This window comes from Rutidosis leptorrhynchoides, chromosome 2 (genome assembly GCF_046630445.1).
Source record: "Rutidosis leptorrhynchoides isolate AG116_Rl617_1_P2 chromosome 2, CSIRO_AGI_Rlap_v1, whole genome shotgun sequence".
Classification (NCBI taxonomy): domain Eukaryota; kingdom Viridiplantae; phylum Streptophyta; class Magnoliopsida; order Asterales; family Asteraceae; genus Rutidosis; species Rutidosis leptorrhynchoides.
Window position 1 is genome coordinate 463,174,828 of NC_092334.1, and position 16,367 is coordinate 463,191,194.

A 16,367-nucleotide genomic window follows, 5' to 3' on the forward strand; every position below is an offset into this window, starting at 1 on the left:
TAGTACATGTTATGTTATTAACTTCTCAAAAAATATACATAGCTAATCCTTAGTTTATATGGTCATACTTAGGAATGGCATCGGGCCGGATTTGGTCGGATTTAGGCAATCCTAGACCCGAACATGATTAAATTAATATGTCCCAAACCCGGAACCGGACTCACCGAGTATCCATTTAGTTACTAACTAGTGGATAAACGGGTTTTTCTGCGGGTATTTGGGTCCTCATTTACTTACAATCGGGTAAACATGTTTTTCCACTGGTATTTCAGTCTTTTTTTGGGTATATAGGCCGGGTAATCGGGTATACGGGCCGGGTAATCTGTTATACGGGCCGGGTAATCGAGTTTATGTCTAAAACCATCCTCGGACCCGGACCTGCAAAAAAATAGAAACCATCCCGAACCCGGCCCACAACACATTTACCCGGCTCGAACCCGACCCAAAAATATCGGATTTCGGGTTTCCCCATCGAGTAAGGGTTTTTTTCCCAATACATATAACAATCCGTATAATTTGTTACATCCCATCAATTCATACAATGTGCTGAATGTGTGATTTCAGTACATTCAAATCCACTATACTATGTGACTATGTGTACATTTAAAAAGTGTATATTCTATTATTCTTAAAGTTTTAGTAATGGAAAAGAATAAAAATTATAAAAAGTCATTCTTGAGTTTGCTTAAAAGGAAAGAAAGGAGAGGGATAGATTAACGTTTTTGGGAAAAGCTAATGAGTGCTCTAAAGGCACATGATAAACACCATTGGTGAAGTATAAGTTTCCAGAATTAGTATAATGGGTAATTAGTATTTTTGTGTAAGTGGAAATGAATGAGTTTAATAAATAAGTTTTAAGTTATAATTAGAAATTTTAAGTGTTTTTAATCATCCTTATCATCCTTATCTTCTGCCCTTATTCTGCCTTTAGAGTCCTTTTAACTCGGAAATAAATATAAGCTATCTTAAATTATATTTATTTACGATAAAAATAGTAATGAAAACGAAACGAATAATGGTTAAAAACAGTTTTCACTAAAAATAAATGACAACTGTAATGTAGAGTAATAAGATAAGATAGGAGAATCAAGTGACAACACCTACACACTTCAATCTTTATTAATACAAGTGCAAACCTTCTACCTATAACAACACGTTGCTAGAGAAGAGATAGGTAGCAGTTATTTATCAAGATTCAACAACAATATTCAATAAAAACAGTTGAAGTAATTAAACCACATGTTTACTAAGTTGCCAAAGTGGTAGCTTCACAACCATCATGTACACATGCCAATACATCTCTATAGTCCCTTGAGATTGTAAAGTTATCATAAACCTCTCCATCAACACTCTTTTTATACTCGAATAAAAGTGAAGAGTGATTAAACGCCGTTAGTTTGACAAATCCCCAATCTTGATCTTTATATAGACTCCAAAATGTGTTAATTTCAGTAAAGTCTGATAAATGACTCCCTCCTCCACCAACGACTACATGAATTGTCCCGTTCACGGTTCCAGAATAATGAGTTATTTCCGTGTTGACACATTGGTTCTATACAAGCACCAAAAAAATTTAAAAAATTATAAGTGATAAGCACATGTATATAATGTTTGTATCAATGGGGACGAGTCATGCTGTTGTACATACAGTATAAGTTTATATGACAAACAATTTAAAATAAGCGGCCGGTTGATTCCTAGATTCTCAAGTTTAGGTGGTTTTAAAAGGATAGTTAATTAAAAAAAAAAAAAAAAGCTTAGCCCAATTAGATTAGTACCTGATATATGGGACATGTTCGCTCATAATTATGAACATGACCGTAGAATGCAATGTCCACTTTGTATTTCTGCCATAGCTTCTGCAAGTGTGCTCGTCCCATGGGCTCTTCAAAGGCACCCTCATTAGCCAACCGATCGTTAGATGAATAGCCAAGAACACGATGAGCAGCAAAAATCAGCCATGGCTGCTTATTTCTATCGACCGACGCCAAACATTTCTCGATCCACGCATATTGTTCCGAACCCTCCCTCCAATCATGCTCTGAATCTGCTATACAAAAGTGAAACATTCCATAATCCGTCGAGTACCTGAATCATGTATACAAATGTTAGTGATTCTATGTTAGTGATTCAAGTACTTTTCTTTTTCTTTTTTCTTTTTTCTTTTTTCTTTTTGAACTGCTAGTGATACAAGTATTAGTATACAAACGAGTTAGGAAGCCCGCGCGTTGTGGCAGGGGATAATTTTCTAAGGAAAAAAATTGATAAAAGGTTACTGTTCACTTCAGACCTTGAGTGTGTGAGCCAATAGGATTGCACCAACACATTTTTTGTTATACAAATAATATGTTAAAAAATAAATATTATTACCAGAATTAGGAAACGTAGTACATGGTTTCAGCCGGCACACCACACTCGCCCCCTGAATCAGGAGTGTTATAAAAAGATCCGGAATTAGGAAAATCGCGTTCATGGTTGCCACTGCATGATATTTATTACTATAAGTTGTCAATAAAAAATAGATTTATATTTAATTAATAAGGATACAATATGGAGTAATACTTGCATATACGAACCTCGCAATCATATATGGCTTAACTGAAGAAATGGGTTCAACTTGTGATGTGAACTGATCCCATTGTGAGATAAAACCATTTGCGTACGGCAAATCTCCTATGTGGAACACGATATCGTAGTTGTCTAGGTCACTAATTAATTGGTCTGTCGTAATAAGCGATCCAGGCTGATAATTAGCATACTCATTTGACCCGTCACGTTCTGCCTATACACATGATCATACCAGAATACTTAAAACCAGTATACATACTAATGTTCCCAAAAGTTTAATTTTGGATTATTTTTTTTATCAAATATTCAAATATGGGCTAATATATAGTACTACCTTTCCCATATCTCCGAATATGATAACACGCTGCAACGAGTCCTGTCCTGGATATGGTGATGATTTAAATGAATAGGTTTTACTCCAAATAGTTGACCCGTTTGACAAACGATGACCCAATTTATACTCATATCTGGAAAAGTTTTACAAACAGATCTCAGTAAAAATTGATAATATATAAAAGTATATAGTAAGTCACACACATACATGGTGTTGGGCCACAGTTCTTTCAAGAAACTAGTGTGGATAAAACCAGGATCACGCCATCCAACTGTACGCGCAGGTGCACCTGTATGCCCATTAAAACGTACATATGGTTATAATCGCATACACTTTACTTTATCACTATTTAAGCGCAGGTGCACCATACCACACATGCTGCCGCGCGTAAACGTCAATGTTCCAGCTGGCGAAAGCTTTTTGGTTTCATCCTTCCAACCAGTGGCGATTCTAGGATGAAAATACAATGGGGTCATAATTTTTTTTTTTTCAAAGCTAATTAGTTTTTAAGGTTACTTTAGTGGATGTTTACCTATAAAAAACTATTAATTTTAAAAATATATGGAGTCCTATAATTAAATTTAGTGGTGTCCTATATATTTTGAAGAGTATATAGTATAATTTTTTTTTAAAGTAGTGGAGTCCTAGGACCCCACACCTTAACCTTTAGAACCGCCACTGCTTCCAACCCCACTCAACAAGCGGAATGGCTTCATCAATGTTGTAGCCACTAGTCCAAGTGACAGTCATCTGCACAAGAACACAACGTAACATATTATAAAAAGAACATAAATGTAACACGAAAAACAGATTTTTTTTATGATCAAAATGTACCTCATCCCAAGCCTTTCCATGAGCGAGACGAGGGTCCAGAGGGGCCTTCGGGTTTGCAAATGATATCGGATCCGAAACATGTTAGGAGGAGAGGATCGCCTGGACGTTGGGAGATATAAATTTGAGAGAAAAACAAGTCAAGAATAGATTTACAGAGTATTACAAAACTCTTACAAAAAAAACTCTCAAACTCACACACACTCTCTAGGTTGTGATTACACTTCTCTGAGTGATTTGGATGATTTACAATTGAAGTTTCAACCTCTATTTATACTAAAACTTTGGTGGCGGTGGAATGGTGTGAACGAGGAAGGTGTCGTGTGAACGAGGAAGGTGGGCGGCCGTCATCGTGTTCATCTTTGCTTCTTCTACATGGTGTTCAAAGAAGGCTACTTTGAACATCTAGAAGGTGAGCTTCTAGATTGTAGGCTGGAAACTTTCAATTCTCCCCCTTCGGCCGAATCCACGAACATTCCAGTTATGTCTCTGCATAACTCCAACTTCTCTTGAGTCACCACCTTTCTTAACATATCCGCAAGATTCTCCTTTGTATGGATCTTCACTAGTCTCAACAGTTGTCGATCAATTACCTCGCGTATCCAATGATAGCGAATATCAATATGTTTTGTACGGGAATGGTACATGGAGTTCTTGCTCAAATCTAGAGCACTCTGACTATCACAATATTCCTTGTACTCCTTTTGCTTGATTCCAAATTCTTGAAGATAACGTTTTAACCACAACATTTCTTTTCCAGCTTCTGCGGCAGCAATATACTCTGCTTCAGTTGTGGATAATGCAACACACTTCTGTAGTCTTGACTGCCATGAAACAGCTCCTCCTGTAAAAGTGTAAATGAATCCTGAAGTAGATTTCCTACTATCAGGATCTCCGGTCATATCCGCATCTGTATAGCCTTCCAAGATTGGATCAGCTCCCCCGTAACAAAGACATAGATTCTTTGTACCTTTAAGATATCTGAGAATCCATTTTACCGCATTCCAATGCTCTTTCCCGGGGTTGGAGAGAAAACGACTCACCGTTCCCACTGCATGAGCAATATCGGGCCTTGTACACACCATCGCATACATCAAACTTCCAACTGCTGAAGAATATGGTACTGAAGACATCTCCCCGATCTCTTCCTTGGATGAGGGACAAGAACTCTTGCTTAACTTGAAATGGTTGGCTAATGGAATGCTAACAGGTTTGGCATTGTTCATATTGAAACGTGAAAGCACTCGTTCAATATACTTCTCCTGAGATAGCCATAACCTTCTATTCTTCCTATCTCGGGTAATCTGCATTCCCAAAATTTGTTGAGCCTGTCCTAAGTATTTCATGTCAAAAGACTTAGAGAGTTCCTTCTTCAGCTGGTTGATCTTCGTTGCATCTTTCCCTACGATCAAAATATCGTCTACATATAGTATAAGAGCAACGAAATTTCCTTCAGAAAATTTCTGAATGTAGACACACTCATCTGCTGCAGTTTTCTTGTACCCTTGACTCACCATGCACGAGTCAAACTTCTTGTACCACTGCCTAGGTGCCTACTTTAAACCGTACAAACTTTTCTTCAGCTTGCATACGAGATTATCTCCTGAAATCTCAAAACCTTCTGGCTGCTCCATGTAAATTTCTTCATGTAAATCTCCATGAAGAAAAGCCATCTTTACATCCATCTGTTCAAGCTCCAAGTTCATACTTGCGACCAAACCAAGTATGACTCTAATTGAAGTCATTTTGACTACTGGTGAAAATATCTCGTCAAAATCAATCCCTTTCTTCTGTTGGAATCCTTTGACTATAAGTCGTGCTTTGTATTTCACCACTTTTCCACTGCCATCCTTTTTCAGCTTGAACACCCATTTATTTTTCAGTGCTTTCTTCCCTTGTGGAAGTTCTACGATCTCATAAGTCTGATTTTTCTGCAGAGAATCCATCTCATCCTGCATTGCGAGCAACCATTTTTCTTTGTCCTTATGAGATACTGCTTCATGAAAACTCTCTGGTTCTCCATCTTCAGTAAGTAGAAGGTATTCGGATTCTGGATATCTACTCGATGGAATCTGACCTCGTTCAGATTTACGAATTTCTGGAATATTCTGATGAGATCCACCATCATCTTGACCTTGTGATGGTGCTGGAACGTCTGGCAGATGAGGTTGTGGCTCCCCCTGTTCAGCACCGTCATTTTCCTCATTATCTTCTACTTCTGGCATTTCTTCTTGCAATGAAAATTCATTTCTCATGAATGATTCCGTTGTTGCCTCTGGCACCTGAGCAGCAACATTTGTCTTCTGAGATATTGTGGGCTTTTCAATATCTTCTATTGTCTGGCTTTCATGGAACACCACGTCCCTACTTCTGATCACATTTTTCTCCTTTGGATCCCATAATCTGTATCCAAATTCTTCATCTCCATAGCCTATGAATATGCGTTGAGTAGTCTTTGCATCCAGCTTCTGCCTGAGCTCCTTGGATACATGTGCGTACGCCAAACATCCAAATACTCTTAAGTGAGAGTATGATGGATCCTTTCCAGACCAAAGTTTCTCTGGAACTTCAAAATTTAATGGTACTGATGGAGATCGGTTGATCAAATAACAAGCGGCTCTGACTGCTTCTCCCCAGAATGGCTTTGGTAACTTAGCCATACTGAGCATGCTCCGAACACGTTCCATGATTGTTCGGTTCATTCTTTCTGCTATACCATTGTGTTGAGGGGTACGCAGAACTGTCTTCTCATGTCAGATGCCATATGATCTGCAATAGGCATCGAACTGCCTGGAAGAGTATTCACCGCCGTTGTCGGATCGAAGACACTTTAACTTCTTTCCTGTCTCACGTTCTACCATGACATGGAACTGTTTGAAGTAATCGAACACCTGGTCCTTCGTCCGCAAGAAATATACCCACACCTTTCGAGAAGTATCATCGATAAACGTCAGAAAGTATCGATTGCCGTCAATTGATTCAACCTCTAAGGGACCGCAAACATCAGAGTGTACCAGACTGAGTAACTCTAATTTTCTCGTTGAAGATGAATTAAACAAGACTCTATGCTGCTTACCAAACAGACAATGATTGCAAGGATCTAGTGTAGCGTCCTTGTCTACATTGATAAGCTTCTTCTTTATTAGGGTAGACAACTCTTTCTCACTCATGTGACCGAGTCTCTGGTGCCATAAATTTTGTGAAGCCTCTTTTTCTGCAACATTAAGGCTGTCTGTGCAGATCTTCACATGAGTCTTGTACAGTGTACCGCAAATGTGTCCTCGAGCGACTATCATAGCGCCTCTTAACAATTTCCATGTGCCTTTACTGAAATGACTATCATAGCCCTGTTTGTCGAGAGCTACCCCAGAAAGTAAATTCAGCCGAAGATCTGCCACATGGCGGACATCCTTCAAAGTGATTGTGCTCCCGGAACTTGTCTTTATCTTGACATCACCAATTCCGACAATCTCAGCGAAACTGGAATTTCCCATCTTCACAGCTCCAAAGTCACCAGCTTTGTATGTTGTAAAATATTCCTTATATGGAGTCATGTGGTAGGAAGCTGCAGTATCTACCACCCATTTTGTTTCTTCTCATGAGACGTGAAGGCATGTCTCATCATGGATTGAACAATAAGCTACATCACCAGTGATAGTAACTAATGTTTCTCCACCCTTATTCTTCGGCTGTGAACTGCTTTGACCTTGTTCCTCTTTCAATCTATAGCAGTTCTTTTTTATATGTCCCCCTAATCCACAATGATGGCATTTATATGTTGGTTTTCTGCCATCAGCTGACCTGCCCCTGCTCTTGCTTCTGCCTCTCCATTTGTTTTTGCTACTCATTCACTGTCTCCCCCGATTCTCTGTGACAAAGGCATGGGTCTGATCTGTGCCCATGTCTTTTCTCCTTGCCTCTTCACTGAATAGGGCATCCTTGACCATTGACATGGTAAGTTTGCCATTCGGGGCTGAGTTGCTGAGTGTTACTACCAGCGTTTCCCAACTATCGGGAAGGGAGCTAAGTAGCAGTAGCGCCTGAACTTCATCGCCAAGCGGCATCTCTACAGACGATAACTGGTTGACCAAGTTCTGGAACTCACTGGTATGCTCGGCAACTGAAGTTCCACTTTTGAGCTTCATGTTGACTAAACGCCTCATCAGCAGGGCTTTATTCCGAGCAGTCTTGGCCTGGTACATGTCCTCTAACTTTTTCCAGAGGACATATGCGTATGTCTCTTGTGCAACATGGTGGAAGACACTATGATCAATCCATTGACAGATCTGACCAATAGTTTTTCGGTTTGATTTTTTCCACTCTTTCTTTTTGGCAGAATCAGGATTTATACCCTTCAATTCAATAGGATCGAACAAATCCTTACAGCTGAGGAGATCTTCCATCCGAGGTGTAACGACCCTGGATTTTCCAACGTTTATTTATTAATAATTGTTATTATTAATACGTGTGATAAAACGAATGTATGTTATTATATTTACATGTTGCCATGATTGCCCGAACTTGACTTTAATTGCCCGAAACGTCTTTGTGACACCCGGAACTTTCACGAATAATATTTTTAGATATTATTTACATTCATGATTAGTTTTATTAATCATTTTAATTAACTATGGTGATTAGTTAGTTACATGGGCGTTATTTGGATTCATTTGTTAATTACACACAACTTGGGCTTTTAATTGAACATGGGCTTATAAAGCCCACCCTACACTCCTTAGTTGAACTAGTTAGCCCATCTAGATATGTAAGTAATACTTGTAAGTATCATTTTAAGTGTAACTTGTTAGTTTGAAAGAATTGGAATCTAGTTGCACTTAATCCCCATGTAAACCATCCTTTTAACCAACTTTTGAAGCTTTAACACACTAGTGACCAAAGAACCTTTCCCTCCTCCTAGTTGGGCTGCCAAAACCGTGGCCTAAGGCTCCCATATGGAGTGGTTTTTGTTTCATTTTTCATTTACTTCATTTGCTACATTCCTCTCTCATTTTCACACACACAAACTTGCTTCATTCTCTCTCAATTTTCTCTAGTTCTTGTAAGTAAACTTGAAGCTTTTTTTCTTTTCTTTCTTCCTTGTAAAACCGTAGCATATGCTACAAATATCATCATCATACTTTGTTTGTTTTAATCTTTGTTTACTTGTGTTGATTTCTAGTAGTTGTTAGTTACTTACTTACTTGGTTTCAAGAATCAAACTTGCTAGTTTCTTTCTTCTTTTATCTTGTAATTTCAAGAACACTCAAGAACATAACTTACTAGTTATGATTCTACATATACTTTCTTAAAAGATTGCAAGTTCATGTGTTGATTAAACTCATACTTGAAGTTCATGAAGTAAACTTTAAAGTTTACTTTCTAAAGATCAAACTTTGGTTTGAATCTTTAAAGTATGAACAACCATGAACAAATTACATGTTTACTTAGTTTACTTCTTCATTCTTGCACTTTAATTTCATGTAATTAGTTTAAATGGTCAAGAACTACAAGTTAGCCTTGATCTCATTAATCTTGAACTAAAAGTCAACCTTGAAAGTTCAAGAACACACAAATAAGTTTTCTTTAAATATAACTTTGTATACTTATGCTTGATCTAGACTTTTGAGTCTTGGATCTTCAAGATCTAACTAAGAACCATGTTCTACACCTTAAGATCTTGATTAGTTAGCTTACTTTCAAGTTTATAGTTCAATATTACCTTTAAAGTTCATGTATGTGTTAGATCTAAGACTTTGATGTAACTTTGGTTCAACAAAACACTTGCAACACTTAAGTGAGTTGTGCTTCATGTCTTAGACTTGCACTTGGGTTATGATGGTCAAAACTTGGTAAATATGATGTAAACACATAAATGAGTTGTACACTTGAAGCTATACGCATCAAGGATGAGAACCGTGATAAGCATCAAGCACCAAGACCACCGGAACTCACTTTTAACTTCCTGTTTTCTGTTTACAGCCCTCTGTCCTACTGATTCTGTAACAGACCAGTAGACCTGGGCAACTGAGACCTTGATTTTAAAATATATCTTTTCAAGTAGATAACTTTTCATATAGGACTCGACTTAATCCGAGTTACGGTTTAGGATTTATGGCCCTCCGATCGTCACTATGTCCTTTTAACGTTGTGCAGAAATTTCTGACCTACTCGCACTTAGACCGTCGCCACGGTCAAACGAAGACGAGTTTGCTTCTGTAAATTTTACCACAACTAAAGGACTCATATACGGAGCCATGGCCACTGGTCTCACCTTAATTCAGTAAGGGTAGAGGCCGTGGTGACTGACTGAAGTCAGCCTTTGTTGTAAACTACTTCCATAAACGAAACTTACTTTACGTCTTTTGTTTGATGATGAATGATGATGAACTTTAAGACCTTATTTACATACTTTTAAAACTATTAAGACGATTTACTGACTTAGTACTTTTTGCCTTAGGTTGAGGACCTTCGGACCGATTACTTGCACACCTTTTCCGAACCGACTTTACGACTACATTATCATTGTGAGTTATAGCATTCCCTTTTTACTTTAACTTATTTTGGGAACTGAGAATACATGCGGATTTTATGTTTTACATACTAGGCACGAGTACTTAAACTTATATATGTGTGGGTTATACAACGGCATAAACATTCCCTTTAGCTCGGTAACGTTTAATCATTGGTTTTTGAACCGTGAACGCGAATCTTAGATATGGATCCATAGGGTTTGACATCCCCACTCGGGCTAGTAGCGCTAGCATTTAACGAGTGTTTAATACTTCGTAGACATATGCATTTTCCAAGTGTACTTTCAGGGGGTATAAACGTTAAGTTAGTTACCAAGTGCCCACGGTTAACATATACTTTATCATACTATTTTGAAATGCTCTTTGTAGCACTGAAATCTCGTGGCCTACCTTACATACTGTTATACTTAAACTATAGCTCACCAACCTTTGTGTTGACATTTTAAAGCATGTTTTTCTCAGGTGCTTGAGGTTAGATTCCGCTGTGTACTAGTCGTGCTGTAGACACCCGCTGCTTAGAGTTGTTATCGCATGAACTACTTTATTTTGCATTCAAACATTAGTACTTTTGAACTATGACTTGTAACGACCGTTGTGGTCACATACACTTATTATTTGCTTCTACTTAGTGAAGCATGCTTTTGGATTGTAAAACATTCGATGTTGGTTTAGACATCACTTTATTTATGAATGCAAACTCTTTTTGAAATCGCATATAGTACTTAACCTTGTAATGATCCTGTTGTTGATGATTCGTACACGATAGTTTTGTACGGGGCATCACATTTGGTATCAGAGCATTGGTTGTAGGGAATTAGGTTGCATTAGTGAGTCTAAGACCGACCCGAGTAGGATTCACTAATAGGACTAATTTACAACTTGCTAGTTTACGTGTTTCCGCTGAACTTACTGCATGCTGCTGCTTACTTTTACTACTATATGCCGTATGCTATTACATGATTTCACTACTGCATGATATTACTTGTTTTCGATTGCATGCTACCTTCGTATGATTTACGGTTATTGCCATGCTACTTATTGTTATACATGATTTAAACTGTTGGCCTAATACGTGCTTGCTTATGACTTACTGACATGAAAAATTTATTTTTCCTTGTTCAGATGTCGGATGTACCACCTGCTAGCGTTTTGGGCAGTTTAGACTCTTCAGCTACTCCACCTACCACTGTTGCCGATCCACCGATCCCGATACGCACGAGTGACCCCGGCGCTTCATCTTCCGGGACTAGCAACCAGCCGCCTGCACCAGTGGCTACTTCTGATGGACACGTGAGCCCTACGGAGATTCCAGCTCCGTCTGCTCCCAGACCCTCGGATTCACAGCCCTGCATCGGTGGAGTTGTGATCCCCGCGGAGTTCGGGGAAGGGCCATTTCGTAACTATATGCGCACGTCTTGCCGACGCACTCCCGACGGACGTTTAGTGCCGATTCCGCCAGGCAGACACAGACGGATGTTGGCCGCCTTTGGACTACCAGTTCAGCCACCCGTGTCACCACCACATGATTCGTATGACTCATCATCCGCCGATTCTTCATCAGATGATTCTTCATCAGACTCCAGTGACGACGAGGACCCTGCTGATATACCTATACAGGCACCCTCCACCCCGCCGAAGAAGCGATACCGTCCTGATGGCACCGTTATTCCAGGGGTGAATGGAGGTCGTGCTTTCACTGACGCTTTTGGTCGGCGTCGGAGGGTTACTGGGTAAGCGGCTTGTGCCGTACCCTGCCGACCCACTCATACGTAAGGCACCTCGTTACGTGCTGACTATTTCTGGAGCCGGGACATCTGCACCCCGTTTCGTGCGGTCTGCACCACCCGCTCCACCAGCACCACCCGCTCCACCAGCACCGTCCGCTCCACCGGCCCCACCTGCACCACCAGTGTAGTGACCCGAACTTTTCCATGTTTATATATATTAATTGAGATTGATATTTACATGATTAAATGTTTCCAACATGTTAAGCAATCAAACTTGTTAAGACTTGATTAATTGAAATATGTTTCATATAGACAATTGACCACCCAAGTTGATCGGTGATTCACGAACGTTAAAACTTGTAAAAACTATATGATGACATATATATGGATATATATATATAGTTAACATGATACTATGATAAGAAAACATATCATAAAGTATATTAACAATGAACTACATATGTAAAAACAAGACTACTAACTTAATGATTTTTAAACGAGACATATATGTAACGATTATCGTTGTAAAGACATTTAATGTATATATATATCATATTAAGAGATATTCATACATGATAATATCATGATAATATCATGATAATATAATAATTTAAAATCTCATTTGATATTATAAACATTGGGTTAACAACATTTAACAAGATCGTTAACCTAAAGGTTTCAAAACAACACTTACATGTAACGACTAACGATGACTTAACGACTCAGTTAAAATGTATATACATGTAGTGTTTTAATATGTATTTATACACTTTTGAAAGACTTCAATACACTTATCAAAATACTTCTACTTAACAAAAATGCTTACAATTACATCCTCGTTCAGTTTCATCAACAATTCTACTCGTATGCACCCGTATTCGTACTCGTACAATACACAGCTTTTAGATGTATGTACTATTGGTATATACACTCCAATGATCAGCTCTTAGCAGCCCATGTGAGTCACCTAACACATGTGGGAACCATCATTTGGCAACTAGCATGAAATATCTCATAAAATTACAAAAATATGAGTAATCATTCATAACTTATTTACATGAAAACAAAATTACATATCCTTTATATCTAATCCATACACCAACGACCAAAAACACCTACAAACACTTTCATTCTTAAATTTTCTTCATCTAATTGATCTCTCTCAAGTTCTATCTTCAAGTTCTAAGTGTTCTTCATAAATTCCAAAAGTTCTAGTTTCATAAAATCAAGAATACTTTCAAGTTTGCTAGCTCACTTCCAATCTTGTAAGGTGATCATCCAACCTCAAGAAATCTTTGTTTCTTACAGTAGGTTATCATTCTAATACAAGGTAATAATCATATTCAAACTTTGGTTCAATTTCTATAACTATAACAATCTTATTTCAAGTGATGATCTTACTTGAACTTGTTTTCGTGTCATGATTCTGCTTCAAGAACTTCGAGCCATCCAAGGATCCATTGAAGCTAGATCCATTTTTCTCTTTTCCAGTAGGTTTATCCAAGGAAATTAAGGTAGTAATGATGTTCATAACATCATTCGATTCATACATATAAAGCTATCTTATTCGAAGGTTTAAACTTGTAATCACTAGAACATAGTTTAGTTAATTCTAAACTTGTTCGCAAACAAAAGTTAATCCTTCTAACATGACTTTTAAAATCAACTAAACACATGTTATATATCTATATGATATGCTAACTTAATGATTTAAAACCTGGAAACACGAAAAACACCGTAAAACCGGATTTACGCCGTCGTAGTAACACCGCGGGCTGTTTTGGGTTAGTTAATTAAAAACTATGATAAACTTTGATTTAAAAGTTGTTATTCTGAGAAAATGATTTTTATTATGAACATGAAACTATATCCAAAAATTATGGTTAAACTCAAAGTGGAAGTATGTTTTCTAAAATGGTCATCTAGACGTCGTTCTTTCGACTGAAATGACTACCTTTACAAAAACGACTTGTAACTTATTTTTCCGACTATAAACCTATACTTTTTCTGTTTAGATTCATAAAATAGAGTTCAATATGAAATCATGGCAATTTGATTCACTCAAAACGGATTTAAAATGAAGAAGTTATGGGTAAAACAAGATTGGATAATTTTTCTCATTTTAGCTACGTGAAAATTGGTAACAAATCTATTCCAACCATAACTTAATCAACTTGTATTGTATATTATGTAATCTTGAGATACCATAGACACGTATACAATGTTTCGACCTATCATGTCGACACATCTATATATATTTCGGAACAACCATAGACACTCTATATGTGAATGTTGGAGTTAGCTATACAGGGTTGAGGTTAATTCCAAAATATATATAGTTTGAGTTGTGATCAATACTGAGATACGTATACACTGGGTCGTGGATTGATTCAAGATAATATTTATCGATTTATTTCTGTACATCTAACTGTGGACAACTAGTTATAGGTTACTAACGAGGACAGCTGACTTAATAAACTTAAAACATCAAAATATATTAAAAGTGTTGTAAATATATTTTGAACATACTTTAATATATATGTATATATTGTTATAGGTTCGTGAATCAACAGTGGCCAAGTCTTACTTCCCGACGAAGTAAAAATCTGTGAAAGTGAGTTATAGTCCCACTTTTAAAATCTAATATTTTTGGGATGAGAATACATGCAGGTTTTATAAATGATTTACAAAATAGACACAAGTACGTGAAACTACATTCTATGGTTGAATTATCGTAATCGAATATGCCCCTTTTTATTAAGTCTGGTAATCTAAGAATTAGGGAACAGACACCCTAATTGACGCGAATCCTAAAGATAGATCTATTGGGCCTAACAAACCCCATCCAAAGTACCGGATGCTTTAGTACTTCGAAATTTATATCATATCCGAAGGGTGTCCCGGAATGATGGGGATATTCTTATATATGCATCTTGTTATTGTCGGTTACCAGGTGTTCATCATATGAATGATTTTTATCTCTATGTATGGGATGTGTATTGAAATATGAAATCTTGTGGTCTATTGTTACGATTTGATATATATAGGTTAAACCTATAACTCACCAACATTTTTGTTGACGTTTAAAGCATGTTTATTCTCAGGTGAATATTAAGAGCTTCCGCTGTTGCATACTAAAATAAGGACAAGATTTGGAGTACATGTTTGTATGATATTGTGTAAAAACTGCATTCAAGAAACTGATTTCGATGTAACATATTTGTATTGTAAACCATTATGTAATGGTCGTGTGTAAACAGGATATTTTAGATTATCATTATTTGATAATCTACGTAAAGCTTTTTAAACCTTTATTTATGAAATAAAGGTTATGGTGTGTTTTAAAAATGAATGCAGTCTTTGAAAAACGTCTCATATAGAGGTCAAAACCTCGCAACGAAATCAATTAATATGGAACGTTTTTAATCAATAAGAACGGGACATTTCAGTTGGTATCCGAGCGTTGGTCTTAGAGAACCAGAAAATTTGCATTAGTGTGTCTTATCGAGTTTGTTAGGATGCATTAGTGAGTCTGGACTTCGACCGTGTTTTCTTTAAAAATGATTGCTTAACATTTTTGTTGGAAACTATATATTTTTAACATATGAATATTATGTGATATATTAATCTCTTAACGTGTTTGATATTATGTGATAGATGTCTACCTCTAGAACAAGTCCCATTGACTCACCTAATAATAATGAAGAGTCAAATGTAAATTGGAATGATTTGTGGACTGATTCACAAGTTCCCGAAGAGGAACCGGAAGAAGAGTCGGAACCGGAAGAAGAATCGGAACCGGAAGAAGAATCGGAACCGGATGAAGAAATAGAACCGGTGGGGGAAATAATAAAACGGTTAAGTAAAAGAAAATCCTTAACCAACCGACCAAAGTTAATTATGGTCAATGGTGTTTCCGCCAAGGAAGCAAAATATTGGGAGGATTACCAATTCTCCGATGAATCGGATTCCGACGAGAATTCCGATGATGTTATAGAAATTACCCTAACTGAATTTAAAAAGGCAAAAGAAAATAATAAGGGAAAGGGCATAAAAATAGAGAAATCTAATTCCAACCCCGATGAACTTTATATGTATCGTCAACCCCCCGAAGTCCTTAAGTTGTAACAATGACCCGGGAACCTCTAAACCACCAGGTTTTTCTAAACCAATGTGGACAACGACGGCTCGTATTAGGGGAACATCATATATCCCTAGAAACTTGGCAAAACGAACCAAAACCGAAGAAGAAGAAACGAGCGAGTCGGAATAAGATAGTTGTATTCGTGTGGTGTAATATATGTAATATAGTGTTCTTATGCTTTATGATATATGTAAAAATTGCTTGTATTAATAAGTATTTTTTTTATGAAACTA

At 37.3% G+C, this 16,367-nt stretch overlaps 1 pseudogene; it reads right to left on the reverse strand.

Moving 5' to 3' along the window:
- Positions 1–1,246: 1,246 nt before the first annotated feature.
- The window catches only part of LOC139889335 (nucleotide pyrophosphatase/phosphodiesterase-like), a 41,162-nt pseudogene continuing 26,041 nt past the window's right edge, over positions 1,247–16,367 (reverse strand).